Below are 16,154 nucleotides of genomic sequence, written 5' to 3'. Positions count from 1 at the left end.
ATAAAGGCAAAATAAACCCAAAGATTTATGTTATTCTAATGGTAAGGTTATTTTAAGGCCAGTTTCTGAGCCCCCAGAACCTCCTAAATCTTAATTAATGGAGCAATATTCAGAACCCAGGCAGTTTAAAAATACCACAGGTAGTTTTCAACATGCTATGTTTAAAAAGAAATTAGTATTTTATCTTTTGGATATCACTGATTCTCTCAAAATGACCCCTTTACTTTTTCATGGCTATTAATAAGATGCAGGAAAAAAAGTGCTCTAAATTTCAGGTATTAATCTGTGATGAAATGCTTCTAGAAGGGGAATTCTCTATGGTGTAAACCATGGAAAAGAGCAGCAGGGACCCTTTCATACTGCTCAGGATAGTAGAATGACAAATGTGTTCTATAAAGAGGACTTGACACAAATTTAAAAATTAAAAATCATTAAGCTTTATATTAATTACTATAATTATAAAAGGTTCTCAAAAGTCCACATTAATATTTATGGCTTCAATTAAACTTTATTTAACAACAGTTAATGATGTTCCTGAGCAAAGTTGAATATTATAGTTAATATCTAACTGTGGTATAGGGCAAAATCCTGGAAACAGTATGAGAGCTGAAATAGAGGGCTTCTGTTCATGTCTCTATTATTCTATTCCAAGTTATTTGACCCCAGATGAGTTCTTCATCAGTTTCCTCATGTGTAAATTTGAGATAATAATAGTCTGAGGAAAAAAAAATACTAATATGAGAAAACACTATGCTGTAAAGTGCTAAATTGTCATTGTCATCATTATTACCATTTTTAAAATTTAATTCTTATATTTTAGCTGCCCACTTATTGGTCTATGAAATTAACTTTTTTAAAAACTCTTATTTATATAACTAGAACAAGCTTCCCATGATCAAAATTACTGTATGGAGAATCAGTTAATTGAAGGGTGAAGGTTTCCAAATTGCAAATGACTTGGGCATATTTGCTGACACTGATGAATCTTATTAATTATAACTTATGAAAGTAGCCAGCTCCCTTGGCATATAGTGCCATGTGGCACACAAATATTGGATGTCATTTACAGTTTTCCTTTTATAAATTTTAAAGTTATATTTTATTTCTATGTCTAGCCTTTCCACTAAAGGGAACTTCAGTTGAGCTAACACTAAAATTTTAAGTTTTAGATTTAAGAGCAGATTTCTAGTAATAAACATCAAGCTGTCAATATTGCATACCCTAAGGCAGTGTGGAGGGCTGTAAGAGATCTGGAAGAATTTCAGAATATCCATAGCATGCAGTACTAATTGGAAAGGATGAACACAATATTGAATCATGTGAGAATGAATGACATGTAAATTTTTTAAACTTCACAAATATAAAATTATACGATCCTCAATAGTTTACAAATAAACATCAATAAATGATTTGTTATAACAATTGAATAACAATAATAATAATTTAAGAACTAGCTGTAACTTGAATACTGAAAACCACAAATAATATTTTAATTGGGCCAATTTTAGTATCACCTATAAATTGTGACTTTTTAATTAACAAAAATATTTTTATTATACAAATACAAGAACTTACTTTTATCTATGTAGATATGTAACTAATATTATGTTTATATTTCAAACATACTAATTCTACATCTTTAAGAAAATTATTGTTAAAAATTAAAATTTAAAGTACGAAAGTAAACTTGGTGATTCCTTAATGCCATCATTTTCTGTACTACAGCTTTTTCTTCTTCTCCACGAAGAGATATGTACTTCAAAGTATATAAACATGAAAGTGAAAGTGTTAGTCGCTCAGTCTTTGTGACCTCATCGGCTATAACCTGCCAGGTTCCTCTGTCCATAGAATTCTCCAGGCAGGAATACTGGAGTGGGTTGCCATTCCCTTCTCCAGGGGATCTTCCCCTGGAAGACCTGAACCCAGGTCTCCTGCATTGCAGGCAGATTCCTTAATGTCTGAGCCACCAGGGCAGCATACATATGTAGTTGTCTGTACATATGCAAGCAATAATGATGTGACTGTATTGGCTCATCTGTTTTTCTTCTACCTCTCTTCCTCCCAAGCACAATTACAATATCCTATTATAAATAACTACATAATAACATTAAATAATTAGCCAAGGAAACTGAGATAAATAGAATAATGAATGTTTGAAAAATAAGTTGAAGCTCTAAGTAGTTTAGAATCCACATGGCTTGGAGTACTTGCCAGAGAAGGGCTACAAATTTAGCTTTAAGGGAAAAACATGATGGGTTAATGATCAGTCAGGTCCAGATGCTCAGGAGGTGTGATTATTTCCAGTGCTGACATATGTGAGACATTTCTCCCATGCATCCTTATAAAATAAGACCCTCTTTGATATAGTAAATGGCATCATCAACATCACCCCTACACTAGCGATAAGTGTCACAGGCATTTTCTTATAGCATCTCTCTAAGCTGACTAATGCTATAGCATCAAAGTTTAAGAAAATTTATTTTACAGGAGTCAAAACTGTGCAAGACAGGGACCCAGTTCCCTAATGGGCAAGAAATATGGACTTGAACCTTAGCAAAAAAACAGTGGCAAATGGCTCTATCTTAAGCTACAAACGATTTTAAAGTTAACTAGATGAAAAACTTTTATTGAAACTTTTATTTCATATTTAACAAGACAGAATTTGGAGACAAGGGATGTTGTTAAAACATTGTTTTAGATCACAGGAGGAATACTCTGGAGCTCTTATGATAACTCCAACTGATGACTGGTTTTATTTAATCGTATTTCTATGATCTAAAAATCTCAAAAGAATTTGTCAAAATAATTATCTTGACATTGGATCAGAGAAGAAACTATTGTCCTTAAATTACAGAATTTCTTATAAAAGGAAGAACTTAATACTTGATTCAACGTTTTTTTTACTACCATACTATCAAAGTAACAGTAATTGCATATTTAGCACTCACAGTGTGAAAGGTGCTGAATTAACATTCTTTTAATAATAGCAAAATGACACTGTCCTCAGATGCAGAAATCTAGGAAAATGTTATGTAAATATTTGAGGTCAGAATTTGATCTGAAGTGTTTAGAAAAAAGGAGAGAGATATTTAAATGAGACAAATGGCTTAGACACTTAATGGAAACAGATGGACAGCAATTAGAGGGAACGCTAAGCTAGAAGCACCACTGCAAATAGTTTCCGGCTGGAGAAGAGTAAATGATGACAGCCCAGGAATGAAAGGATCGAGAGAGGATAAGTAGAAATTGCTTACTCCAGCTCCGGTTTACCTCAACTTCTCAGATAGTAAATAAATAAAGAATTTTAAGGTTGAAAAATAACTTAAGCAATGCTAGAAGATGAAAGGGCTTCCCTGGTGGCTCAGACGGTAAAAAATCCTCCTGCAGTGTGGGAGACCTGGGTTCGATCCCAGGGTTGGGAAGATCCCCTGGAGGAGGGCATGGCAACCCACTCCATTATTCTTGCCTGGAGAATCCCATGCACAGAGAAGCCTGGCTGGCTACAGTCCATAGAGTTGCAAAGAGTCAGACATGACTGAGGGACTAAGCCCAGCAGAGAAGATGAAAGTCCACTTTAAATCATAGGATATCATTTATTCTTTCTCCCCCACCCTCCTCCCCCTCCTCTTCTTCCTTCTCTCTTTTCACTTATCACAGTCAGGATTTGTTTTATAGCTTTGTCATTTCTTTCATTTTGTAGGAAAAGGGCACAGACACTCTCACAACTGCAATCTTGGGTTAATATTGTTAAGGAGAGAGGGAAAAAAAACCTGGACTTAAAAGGATGGGAGGATGAGGTGGAAAGGAACTGGTTACTAACATTCATTTTCTTCATGTTCAGTAAGTCTAGCAAATCTGAATAATGCGGGAAAGAGAAGGAGCTAAAATGGCTTAGAGATTCCCCAGGTTCACTTCCGTGAAAACCTAGTTGTAAATTTCTGGTATGGCAAATCATTTTTAACTAGGATGAGACAGGCAAGTTGGGATAAGTGTAGAACTGCACTTATTACTTGGTTTGTTCTGATTATATTTAATAATGTTGCACAATGACATTGTGCTAATGATTTTAATTTCAGTTTTCTTTTTTGAGTCTACCACTTAAATAGCCTGAAGCATTAGTGTTTTGACAGGAAATGCTGGGACGGACTTGTGAACTACTCACCTTCAAAATCTTGAAACATGTATCTTGATCATTAAAAACCTAATTGAAATCATGTTATGTCAAATAAGACAAATAGTACAAGAAACAGTGTACATGAAGAGTGAAAATATTTGGGAGGAAAATAAATCTTTCTAATTACTTACTAGTGTTTGCGAAAAGCAGGTGCTTGACTTAAGGATAGTAACTTAGGAGAGTCCTAGCTTTTTCAGTAATGGTAAAGCCACTGAAGTTTTCAAAACATGCATCAAGCTATAGTAATAAATATGTATGTATCTTGAGTAGAACAGAAAATTTTAATTTTAAATATTAAAATAACTATAGCTTATTGAATATCAGAAAAAATAAATATTTGAAATTACCTAGATTGGTGATTAGCACCAAATTTCTTCACAGAGGATTTAGCCATACACTTTTTTTAAAGATTTATTTATTTATTGGCAGTGCTGGATCTTTATTGCTGCATTCAGGCTTTCTCTAGCTGAGGCAGCTACTCTCTAGTTGTGGTGTGCAGGCTTCTCATTGTGATGGCTTCCCTGGTTGGAGAGCACCAATTCTAGGCCCCAAGCTTCAGTTGTTGCTGTACATGGGTTCAGTAGTTGTGGCACACAGGCTTAGTTACTCCATAGCATGTGGGATCCTCCTGGACCAGGGATCCAACTAGTCGATCTTCCCGGACCAGGGATCCAACCTGTGTCTCTTGCATTGCAAGGTGGATTCTTAACTACCAAACCACTGGGGAAGCCCTAGCCAAACACCTTTAAATTTATGTCAGAGTGACAAGTATTCAAAGGAATACCCAAAAATAAGTGACCAAAATTCTTGAAGAAGCATGAATTTTCAATTTCGAAAAGCTTGGATTAAGATACTGTGTAGGAGCCATATTATATGGCAGAAAAATGTCTGGCTAAATTCCAGAGGCCTAGATTTTGCAATACCCGTTTTTACCTCTTGACCACTGTAAAATTGTTTTCCTTTGTATCTAATGTGAAAGCTTTGGACTAAATACACTGAGTTCCATCCTAATTCTCATACTTTATTAATCTGCAAAATCTTATTGGAAAAAGAGAATGTATTCTCAATCCAAGATTAGTGTTCAGAATTCAATTATGTTCAAGGATTCAAATGTGCACGTGATGATCTGTTTTCAAAAATATTTGCATATAAAAGAATTCTAAGAGGGCATACACCAAAATGCCAACATTTATTTTATTTAACAGCATTTATTTTATTTAGTGATATTATTACCACTACCACATGCCAGGCACTGGGATCTTCACTGTGGGTACAGTGGTGAACAAGAAGGACCTGAGCCTGTCGCTCATGAAGCATATCAACCAGAGGCTCTATCTTGGGAAGGCAGAATTGCAGTGTGATTTTCTTTATTTTTTTTTTTTATCTCATTTCTGAAGTTCCTACATCTAACACTTTGGTAACCAGAAAATGTTACGACTTAAAAATTTCTACTGTTTTCAAGACTCACATAGTTCTACTATATCTATGCAGTGATGGGCTAAAGAACAGTCAGAACTTGAATGATGCTATGGTGTTTAACAAAAGCAAGGCACCTGATTAAATCTATTTTCACAAGTGATGGGTTTTATGAATTTTATTGTTGACTTATTGGTGTATCAGACCCTTGTGGTCAAGTAGTCAGAGGATGCAAGTTGGAAACATGAGACTGCTTACAATTCTTAATCTTATCTGGAAACCTAGAAAACTCTTGTAAACACTCTGGTGATAAAATACCCAGAAGAAACTATTTTTTTATGCTTTTTTTAAATTTATTTTTTTATTGAAGGATAATTGCTTTACAGAATTTTGTTGTTTTCTGTCAAATGAAACTTTATTTTTAAGTAAAATCATTATGGACAAACCTCAGTAGTCATACGCCAGACAGTAAAACTATACAGGGTTACCTATAAAGAGAGATTTGATCCTGAACTAAAGTAGCCTCTCTGATGAGGTCTGTAATACTATCATAATCCTTGCCATTCCCAATGGCAATCCAATCCTTTCCAATCTTGATCCATTTTTTTCTACTCATTGTTTATTTATTTCTGTTTAGTCTTGTATGATTCTCTTTTATTGTCTCATAGTTCTCCTTGACTAAGGACCTGTTTTGGAGAAATTCCTTCTAACATTTGCAATAGTTAAACTTTTCAGCCAGATATGGCTTTCTTTCTTATTACATTTTTGCACATTTTTACACTTCTCCTAAGTTTTCTTTTCATGATTATCTTCTTCTGAATCAGGCATAGGTCTTCATTCCAAATGAATTTCACCTGATAGCATTTTAGAAATTACTGTTCTTGTGTTATTGCAATTATTTTTCCCAATCTGATAATATATAGCTTTCTAGATATTTTCTTTCTTCTTATTACTATTATTGACATAATTTTTAGTAATCTATTATTGGGCTGCCCTGGTGGTTCAGTGGTAAAGAATCTGTCTGCCAATGCAGGAGATGTGGATTCAATCCCTGGGTCAGGAAGATCCCCTGGAGAAGGAAATGGCAACTCACTCCAGTATTCTTGCCTGGGAAATCCCAGGGATAGAGGAGCCTGGCAGACTACAGTCATTGGGATTGCAAAGAGTTGAACATGACTTAGCAACTGAGAGAGAGAGAGTATTCCATGGCATGGATATACTACAGTCTATCTCTCCCACTTGTGGTCATTTGGATTTTTATGCTCCCCTGGTGGCTCAGCAGTAAAGAACCCACCTACCAATGCAGGAGACACGGATTTGATCCCTAGGTTGGGAAGATCCTCCGGAGAAGGACATAGTAACCCACTCCAGTATTCTTGCTTTGGAAATACCATGGATAGAGGAGCCTGGCAGGCTGCAGTCCAGGAGGTCGCAAAAAGAAGAGGACACAGTTTACCAACTGAACAACAACAACAAAATCTATTACTAACACTTAAAGCAGACATATCTACATGTAATATGCTAATTATAGCCCAAAGGAATACACATTAATAAACATGATGTTGAGAATGATCTAGATAATAATATAAGAAAAATGCTGGCATTTTTCAGTACCTAGGTGGGAGTGTATTATTTCTATAGGCAGCCTAATCTGATAGTCAATAATTTTAGAAAATTCAGGATAATGTAGCAGAAATAGTTATTTGTTAATTTGTGGAAATGGATTTTAACCACTCTTTCTCCAGTTTTCTATAGTCTTCTATAGTGGTATTTTATTAATTTGCTATATTCATTATGCTGTAGTTTAGGCCTGTGTCATGATATTCTCTAACCAGGAGCATTAACCTATATTTTTGCATATAGTTTAGGCTATATTAGCTTGAAACTACTCTTCCTGTGTCTTATCACTAACTTTTTAATTTACATTAACAAAAATTTTTCAAATCTTATTAATACAAGGCACTTTTGCAGACACAAAATCTAAACGTTATTTCTGTCCTCTGGGAAATTTCAACCTAGCTAGGAAAATTAAACAAATTATAATAATTTAAACTTAATTTCTAGTTAAACTTAATCCAAGTTCGTTTGGGTCATACAGCATAAACCACAACATGTACAGTGTAAACTTCATAGTTATTTGAATATGAAGATAATGTGACTGCAACAGTCCAGACCTCATTAATCATCAGTATTGGTTCGGTTGATCTAGCTGACTTGACAAATGTACGTTTCCCTTCACCTCTTAGCCCAGCATAGAGCACACGTCATAAAATGTCCAAAGTGCTTTCCTCTGAAACACTGATAGATGTTACTATGTACATTTTACACATCAAGAAATTAGAACTCAGAGAAGTTAAGTTCTTTGCCCCAGTGCCACATCTAGGGATCCCTTCTAAGTCTAATCTTTTCAATAAAACATGGTTGCTATGGAACCACTAATGTCAGAATCATTGTTCCTTTAGCAAATCCCCCAACCAACTGCCTAGATCTATCCCAGGAATAGTAGAATCTGATCTATGGAAAATTTATGGAAACTATTGCCTTTTCTACATTTACAATTAAAGTATTTCTAGGAGAAATGAGAATTGAGAAGATCTGAGATCAATTAATGGTCACTTCTTATAATATCATGCTGTAAAGGATCTGAAGACTTGTTTGAGATTAATTTTTAAAAGTGCTATCATTAATTATTGATGCTACCATGGGCATAGAAAGAGGAGGTACTTGTATACAGCTAGGGCATTTTTTATCCCTAATCACAGTTTATCCATTTACCTACAATATAATTTTACCGGTTTTTGGTCACTTTATTTTCACTACAGTGCATGCTGTAATCTACCATGACCCTCTGCTTTGACTCCCTTATCACACAACAGACTAATTTTTCTATTCTAGCTCCTAGTAACTATCTACTTCAAATAGTTCTTTTTATAATCATGAGGGGGAAAGATCTTTAACCCATTTAGCTTATCTTATGAAGAGATTATACTTTGTCACTTTGAATAGCTAGGTATCACATGGACATAAAGAATCAAAGTCAACATATAGGAATAAAAAATAATTTATAGTCACAAAGAATTGAGTTATGGTTACCATAGTAACCTTAACTATGAACATTAAGCATTTCCAAGGTGAAAAACTCAACCATAATAGTACAGAAACATGGCCTTTTCATTCTTAATAAGCCAGAGATATTATATATCATAATTGTATGCAATAAATTACTTCTGTGGAGTAAAGAAACCTCTAAGATGGTAAATCAGCAGTTTTTAAGGGCTGACTAGCTTCTGCAAGATGTCCTGTGGGCAGAAAAATAATATACCTTCTATTGCAAACTGTCTATGGATATCTATGTAACAAGAGAAGTAAAAATAAACATTTGGACATACAATAGTCTTGGAAATAAAGACAAATTTCTAATAAAATCATAGAATCTCAGAGTTGGTAACAATCTTAAGGTCCAGCCCAAAGCAAAAGTGTATTGTATAGGTTCTCTAACAGATTGCAGCCAGCCTCGGCTGAAAACTTCAGCAATAGAGATCTTACTTTCTCACCAAATGGCTCTTCTTAGTATTGTACAGATTGAGGTGTTATTATAAAGTAGTTTCTGTGAACCAACAGTCTGCATCCTTTTTTGCTTTTTTTTTTTTTATACCCACTGATTCCTGCTCTGCTCTCTGGAATGGCACCGAGTGAAAATTAACCCTATAACAACACTTGACAATCCTTTAGATAACTGAAGACAGCTAGTAAGATTTTTCACCAGTCTGATTCCTAAAGTTAACCTTAGTTCCTTCCACTCTTCCTGTAGATCATAGTTTCCTGATCCTGCCAGCCTCTACTGGTCATGAGACAGACCTTAGATATCTCTCTTGAATTAAGGGGGCATGTGTGTGTTTAGTTGCTCAGTCGTGTCCAACTCCTTGCAACCCCATGGACTGTAGCCCCCCAGGCTCCTCTGTCTGTGGAATTTCCCAGGCAAGAATACTTGAATGAGTTTCCATTTCCTTCTCCCGGGGATCTTCCCGACTCAAGGACTGAACCCACATCTCCTGTGTCTTCTGCATTGCAGGTGGATTCTTTACCTGCTGAGTCATGGGGGAAGCCAGAATTAAGAGGGAAGGGCTGCTAAATTGAGCAAAGGAACTCTTTGATGTATCTCTTAAAAATCCCAGGAATTTGACCAGGGTAGTCTATCTCAGACTGAAGGAAACTAAACTTTTCACAATATTCTTATTAACCATGTGGTCAACTAATCACTGCAGATTGTTTTGCATGAACTCCTTTGCTTTTTCCTACTGCTTTGTGCTTGTATATTAGCATTTCTAAGTCTAAGCAACAGCCCCTTTTTCCTGCTAACTCCATCTTCTTTTGGTCTGATATTTTTTGTCAAATATAATTTGACAGATTTGAATTCTGAGGCTACCATTGCCACACTTTTTATTTCTAATGTCTTCTGTTTCCATGGTGATCTTCCATATTTGCCTTCATTCCAGATTGAAACAGAGGTAGAGGTGATACTCTTGTCTTGCCTTTTGATACCTAGGTATTTGTATAGCTTTTTAAACCTCAAAACCACCTGTAAGATTGACTTATACCAATTGGTATACCTTTATTTTAGAGATGAAGGTACTTGCAAGGCCACACAGCTCCCAAGAGACACAATTAGGACTAGAACACAGCCTAATTTCTCCCTATATGTCCTATTGTAGCCTTCAACGGGATCCATGCTTACCCTGAGGTGGGTAACAGATTCCATTACTACCAACATAGCTGCCATTGAAATCCAGGCAATATCAGGAAGAAAGGAGCATCTTCAATATTCATATGCGTTCTATTCATGATAAACAAAGATAGCCAATATTTAAAGTGATATAGACGTCAATATAGTTTGAGCAAAGAATGCTCAAACTACCGCACAGTTGCACTCATCTCACATGCTAGTAAAGTAATGCTCAAAATTCTCCAAGCCAGACTTCAGCAATACGTGAACCGTGAACTTCCAGATGTTCAAGCTGGTTTTAGAAAAGGCAGAGGAAGCAGAGATCAAATTGCCAATATCCACTGGATCATTGAAAAAGCAAGAGAGTTCCAGAAAAACATCTAGTTCTGCTTTATTGACTATGCCAAAGCCTTTGACTGTGTGGATCACAATAAACTGTGGAAAATTCTGAAAGAGATGGGAATACCAGACCATTTGACCTGTCTCTTGAGAAACCTGTATGCAGGTCAGGAAGCAACAGTTAGAACGGGACATGGAACAACAGACTGGTTCCAAATAGAAAAAGGAGTACATCAAGGCTGTATATTGTCACCCTGCTTATTTAACTTATATGCAGAGTACATCATGAGAAACACTGGGCTGGAAGAAACACAAGCTGGAATCAAGATTGCCGGGAGAAATATCAATAACCTCAGATATGCAGGTGACACGACCCTTATGACAGAAAGTGAAGAAGAACTAAAGAGCCTCTTGATGAAAGTGAAAGAGGAGAGTGAAAAAGTTGGCTTAAAGCTCAACATTCAGAAAACTAAGATCATGGCATCTGGTCCCATCACTCCATGGGAAATAGATGGGGAAACAGTGGAAACAGTGTCAGACTTTATTTTTTTGGACTCCAAAATCACTGCTGATGGTGATTGCAGCCATGAAATTAAAAGACGCTTACTCCTTGGAAGGAAGGTTATGGCCAACCTAGATAGCATATTTAAAAGCAGAGACATTACTTTTCCAACAAAAGTCTGTCTGGTCAAGGCTATGGTTTTTCCAGTGGTCATGATGGATGTGAGAGTTGGACGGTGAAGAAAGCTGAGCGCCACAGAATTGATGTTTTCGAACTGTGGTGTTGGAGAAAACTCTTGAGAGTCCCTTGGACTGCAAGGAGATCCAATCAATCCATCCTAAAGGAGATCAATCCTGGGTGTTCATTGGAAGGACTGATGTTGAAGCTGAAACTCCAATACTTTGGCCACCTCATGCGAAGAGTTGACTCATTGGAAAAGACCCTAATGCTGGGTAGGATTGGGGGCAGGAGGAGAAGGGGACGACAGAGGATGAGATGGTTGGATGGCATCACCGACTCGATGGACATGGGTTTGGGTAGACTCCTGGAGCTGGTGATGGACAGAGAGGCCTGGTGTGCTGTGATTCATGGGGTCGCAAAGAGTCGGACACAACTGAGCGACTGAACTGAACTGAACTGAGCCATCAATGTTGTTAGCTACAGATGTTAAATAAGCTGTGAATATATCTGAACTATTATCGACCTACATAACCAGCTTCTCCATAAGGATATCATGAGAGGTAATTCTTTTTTCTAAAATTATCATATACCAGTCTTTACATTCAGTCCCTACCAGTCTAGTAACTCTGATAAAATACTTTCGAATCTTTTATCCTAAAGTAGTCACGTAAAATCTTATATTCTTTTCTAAATATTAATTATTTATATAATAATTTGTTCTACCATCTCACAATGAATAGGTTTTTACTCTCTGAAATGAGGAAATTTTTATCTTTCAACTCTCCAGAAACCTTTGCAGGACTCATGATTTTTTTGGTATTTTGCTAATATCAATAGAAAATCTTGGATAACTGATGAAAGTTTCTTTGCCATCCTGAAATGACACTTCATCTGCTTCTGGAGACTAAAGCTGCTTTGCATTTATCAGAAGTTTCATATTACCTTCTTAAATATCTTGGACTAAGAGTCCTTCTATAATTTGATGATTTCCTATTTTTTTTGAAAAATGTGGAAGCAAAACAGGCTCAGATATTGTTTGTGATGTATAGAAACCTGAAATCATTTTCCTCTAACATTGAGCCTAAATCTTCTTATTCTTTTTCCTGCTCTTCCTGCTCTTTAAGCTTTTAAAATAGTTTAAAAAGTCACTTGGGTTGTTTCCTGTAACTTTTTTCAAAACTTCAGTTTATTCCAGATCTTAGTCTTTCCTATATTATTTCTAGATATTTGTGCCACCCTTTTAAATTTGCTGTTATTTTTAAGTCTCTTTATTTTTGGCACATCTTTTTAAACAGAAGATGTTAATCAGAAAACTCTGTATACAATCATACTTATTTTTTACTAGTGCTTCCTTTTATTCTTTGAGGTAGTTTTCAATGACATTTTTACAAACCTGAAACTCTCAAAAATATTTTCTAAAAAAGAAATAAATCTCTTACCCATTGTATGCCATGTATCATTTTATAACTCTTAATTTAGAAATGTACTGTCTTTTCACTGAAATTTTTGAAATCTGTTTTTCTACTTTATTAGTTTTTATTGTCTTTGAGTTACTGGCAAGTACAAATTAGCCAAGAATATGGCCAAGGAAACCATCATACTACAGACAAACAGTTGTGATAAATGAGTTTGACCAGATGTTTTCCTCTTTGGTTTAAGCAGAAAAAAATCTGGGGAAATACTCTTCCCAGTTCATACAGATTTCCTTTGGATATAGCCTTGCCAGCACCAAATGGGATGAGAAAGATCTTTTGTAAAAGTAAACTGCTATAGTGAACTTTGATTACTATTATTGCTGACTTGCCAATACCTTAGAATCATTATTCCATATGGTGGAAAATTTAAAGAGGTACATGAAAATTATTAAATTCCCAATGTATGCAGACTTGATATCTTTAGGACCTGGTATTTTATATATATGAAAGCATAGCAGATCAGTCTTATCAGAAATCCTGACATGTAGAAATAAGCCCTATCACTGTGGATTAGCTACCTCAGGAGCTGATCAGTTAACAGCTACGCCAAGCAGAGACAAGGGGCTTCCTAGGGGGTGCTAGGAAGAACCCACCTGCCAATGCAGCAGACTATAAGAAACGTGGGTTTGATCCCTGGGTCAGAAAGATCCCCTGGAGGAGAGCATGGCAACCCACTCCAGTATTCTTACCTGGAGAATCCCGTGAACAGAGGTGCCTGGCGGGCTACAGTCCACAGGGTCACAAAGAGCCGAACGTGACACGTGCACAAGCAGAGACAAGAGTGCTAGCGTAAAGGCTGCTTCTCCCAAGTCACTTGGGAACCTTGGCTCTTGGCAGACAAAAGCAATTGGAATCTTGACAAGTAGACATTCATTTTGTTATAATCCACTCTTTTGTGTCCACAGTACAGTGATGCCGTACCTGTAGGTTAGAAGATTTTTCCCATTTATTTCATCATCCTGTCTCTTTCCAAAATAGGATATTTCAGTCCCAGAAAATGTGAAGGAAAACAACACGTTAGGATTGCATAAAATCTCTTTGTTATTTCCCTCATTCTGGAATTAATAGCATGCCAGAATCACAGATTCCTAACTCATCTGGGACAATAGCAACCGCAACATCAACCAACATTTTCCTTCTTTAGAGTTCTTAAAGCACTTTCCATATACTAATTTGATCCTCCAATTGTTCAGATAAGAAAACTGAGGTTCTTAAAGTGTCAGTCACTTGCCTCAAGTGAAAAAGCTAGCCAGTGACATCACAAAGACATCAATGGACACAGATCCCCATCAGTTTCTAATGGTATATATATGTGTGTGTGTCTGTATATATATATATATTTTTTTTTTTTTTACTATAATCACAAGTATGAAGAAATGTGTGGTTTCTTTAAAAATTTCATCAGAAGGATTCAAAGAAGAGATAAAGGCAGAGATTAGGTAGCATAGATCTGGAATAAATGATGTTAGGTGAGAGTAGGCCTAAGTGCAAGAGCCTCAACTATTATACAGAAGGATTAGATAAGAACTATCCCATGAATAGAATGTCAATGGTCCAGGTCCTAGAATTTGCTCTTACTCTCAATAGGATGAAACCTAAGATAAATTTGAAAGGCTGATTAGGGTCTTTGGTTGCTGAGAAATATTTCATTGGACATTGTAAGTTAGTGGAGAAAAGTACCAGATAATGAATCAAAAAAGAGAAGATATATTACTAGTAGTTTAGTCATAATATTGGAGAAGCGGAAAGACAGAGAATTTTTGAACTTCAACTCTTTATCCTTTATTGAAAACTATACTTCAGTTTGCCAAATATTGATTCCTCTCCCCCCAGAGGCCCTCATTTCAGGGTCCTCCCTGTGGGAGGATTATACATTTCTTTCCTGTCTCACTTAGAAGTGTTCATGAAACTTAGAGCAGAAGTGGATGTCTTTTGTGTGGAAGCTATTAAGAACCAGCTTATGCTTTGCTGTGTCACTTTCCTCTGCCTCAAGAACAACATAAAAGTAGCTCCTTCAGCCTGTTCCTGAAGATAAGGAAATATGAAGGAGAGCCACAGCCTGCTGGCAATGGTCATATACCATGAGTGAGAAACTTTTGTGGCTATGACCATTACAGTGATGTGATTATTTGTTGCTGCAGTATAATATATGCTTTGCTGACAGTTATATTCCTCCTTCTATGTGTTTATACTAAAAGAACTGGATAAGTAGTGAAATATACACTTTTTCAGCCTCTTAGTAATGATTGTCTTGTTCATTGATTACCTTTTTAAATTAAAATGACGTGTTATTAAATATTTCTGGTAACTGAAACCATACGTGATTAAATGCATAAGAAGTATCTAGATACATATAGTATAAGTAAGGATAAGATAAAAGTCATGAAATTTTACACAAAATTGGTGCTTAATAATTATAGAGGCAGCAGTGACAAAGTTCTTCAAAAGCAAAATGTCTCATTGAGTAAAGCAAAAATACATACTTTTTTAAAAATAGAGCTAAAAATTTTCCCACAAATTCCCCTAGTTCTAAGAATCTTTTCCAATTATTCCTATCACACTTGAGTTCCCCAGTAATTCCAAAAGAATTTTGAAAACCAAAAGAGCCTGTTCCACTTAAATGTGGTACATCAAAATTGAATGTCATAAGGAGTTGGTTACTTCTAATTTTAATCTTCAGCTATATTTTTATAAGAAAAGAAATATTTATATGTTTAAACTGATAGCTTTGCCAGTGGTCATTACCTTCATTTTCATTTGTGCATTCTCTATTTAAAGCATAATTTCTGGTATTTTTAGTCTCATTACTAAAATTTTAAACTTTGATTTCTTTACTTAAGATGATGGGATTATTTTACTCCAGATGTATTTCTTTTAGAGTTAACTTCAAGCTGCAGATTGCTTTACCTTTATGTTATTAGTATGTATTCAGTCTCCATATCTGCAATATCTCAAAATATTTCTTTCCACTGGCCTTTCAGAGCATACCCTATAATTCTAACCTTTTGCATCCTAGACACCTAAGGGTTTGGTTAAAATACTAACAGTTTAGTTGGGAGTTGATGCTATGGATATTAGGATGATTTCATTTACAACATCAGCGAGATGTGGGTATGTTTTGATAAAGGTAGAAAGAGAAAGAGCAAAATATATGAACATATCCCACTGCTAGCTTATCTCACATACACACACACACACATACACACACACAATCCTAAAACTTAAAGCCAATGTGCATTACTGCATCTTCTCCCTGACCCAGCATTACAGTGCCTTGGGTTGATCCTGGGACTTCTCTCTTCATCACTCCAACTCCAATCCCACTCCAGGTGGTCACATCCAGCC

The 16,154-nt window shown here is 35.8% G+C and overlaps 1 long non-coding RNA gene across 1 annotated transcript; it reads right to left on the bottom strand.

Annotated features, from left to right (window-relative positions):
* Nucleotides 1-488: 488 nt before the first annotated feature.
* Nucleotides 489-1,769, bottom strand: LOC145540920 (uncharacterized). Its single transcript, XR_014078639.1, has 2 exons — nt 1,576-1,769; nt 489-715 (listed from the first exon to the last, which is right to left on the bottom strand). It is a non-coding gene; the product is annotated as an uncharacterized LOC145540920 (long non-coding RNA).
* Nucleotides 1,770-16,154: the final 14,385 nt, after the last annotated feature.

The sequence above is a fragment of the Giraffa tippelskirchi genome, chromosome 3 (assembly GCF_054371585.1).
Source record: "Giraffa tippelskirchi isolate mGirTip1 chromosome 3, T2T-mGirTip1v1.2.pri, whole genome shotgun sequence".
Classification (NCBI taxonomy): domain Eukaryota; kingdom Metazoa; phylum Chordata; class Mammalia; order Artiodactyla; family Giraffidae; genus Giraffa; species Giraffa tippelskirchi.
Note: the sequence above shows the minus strand (reverse complement) of the source record. Positions and strands in the feature narration are given on the sequence as shown.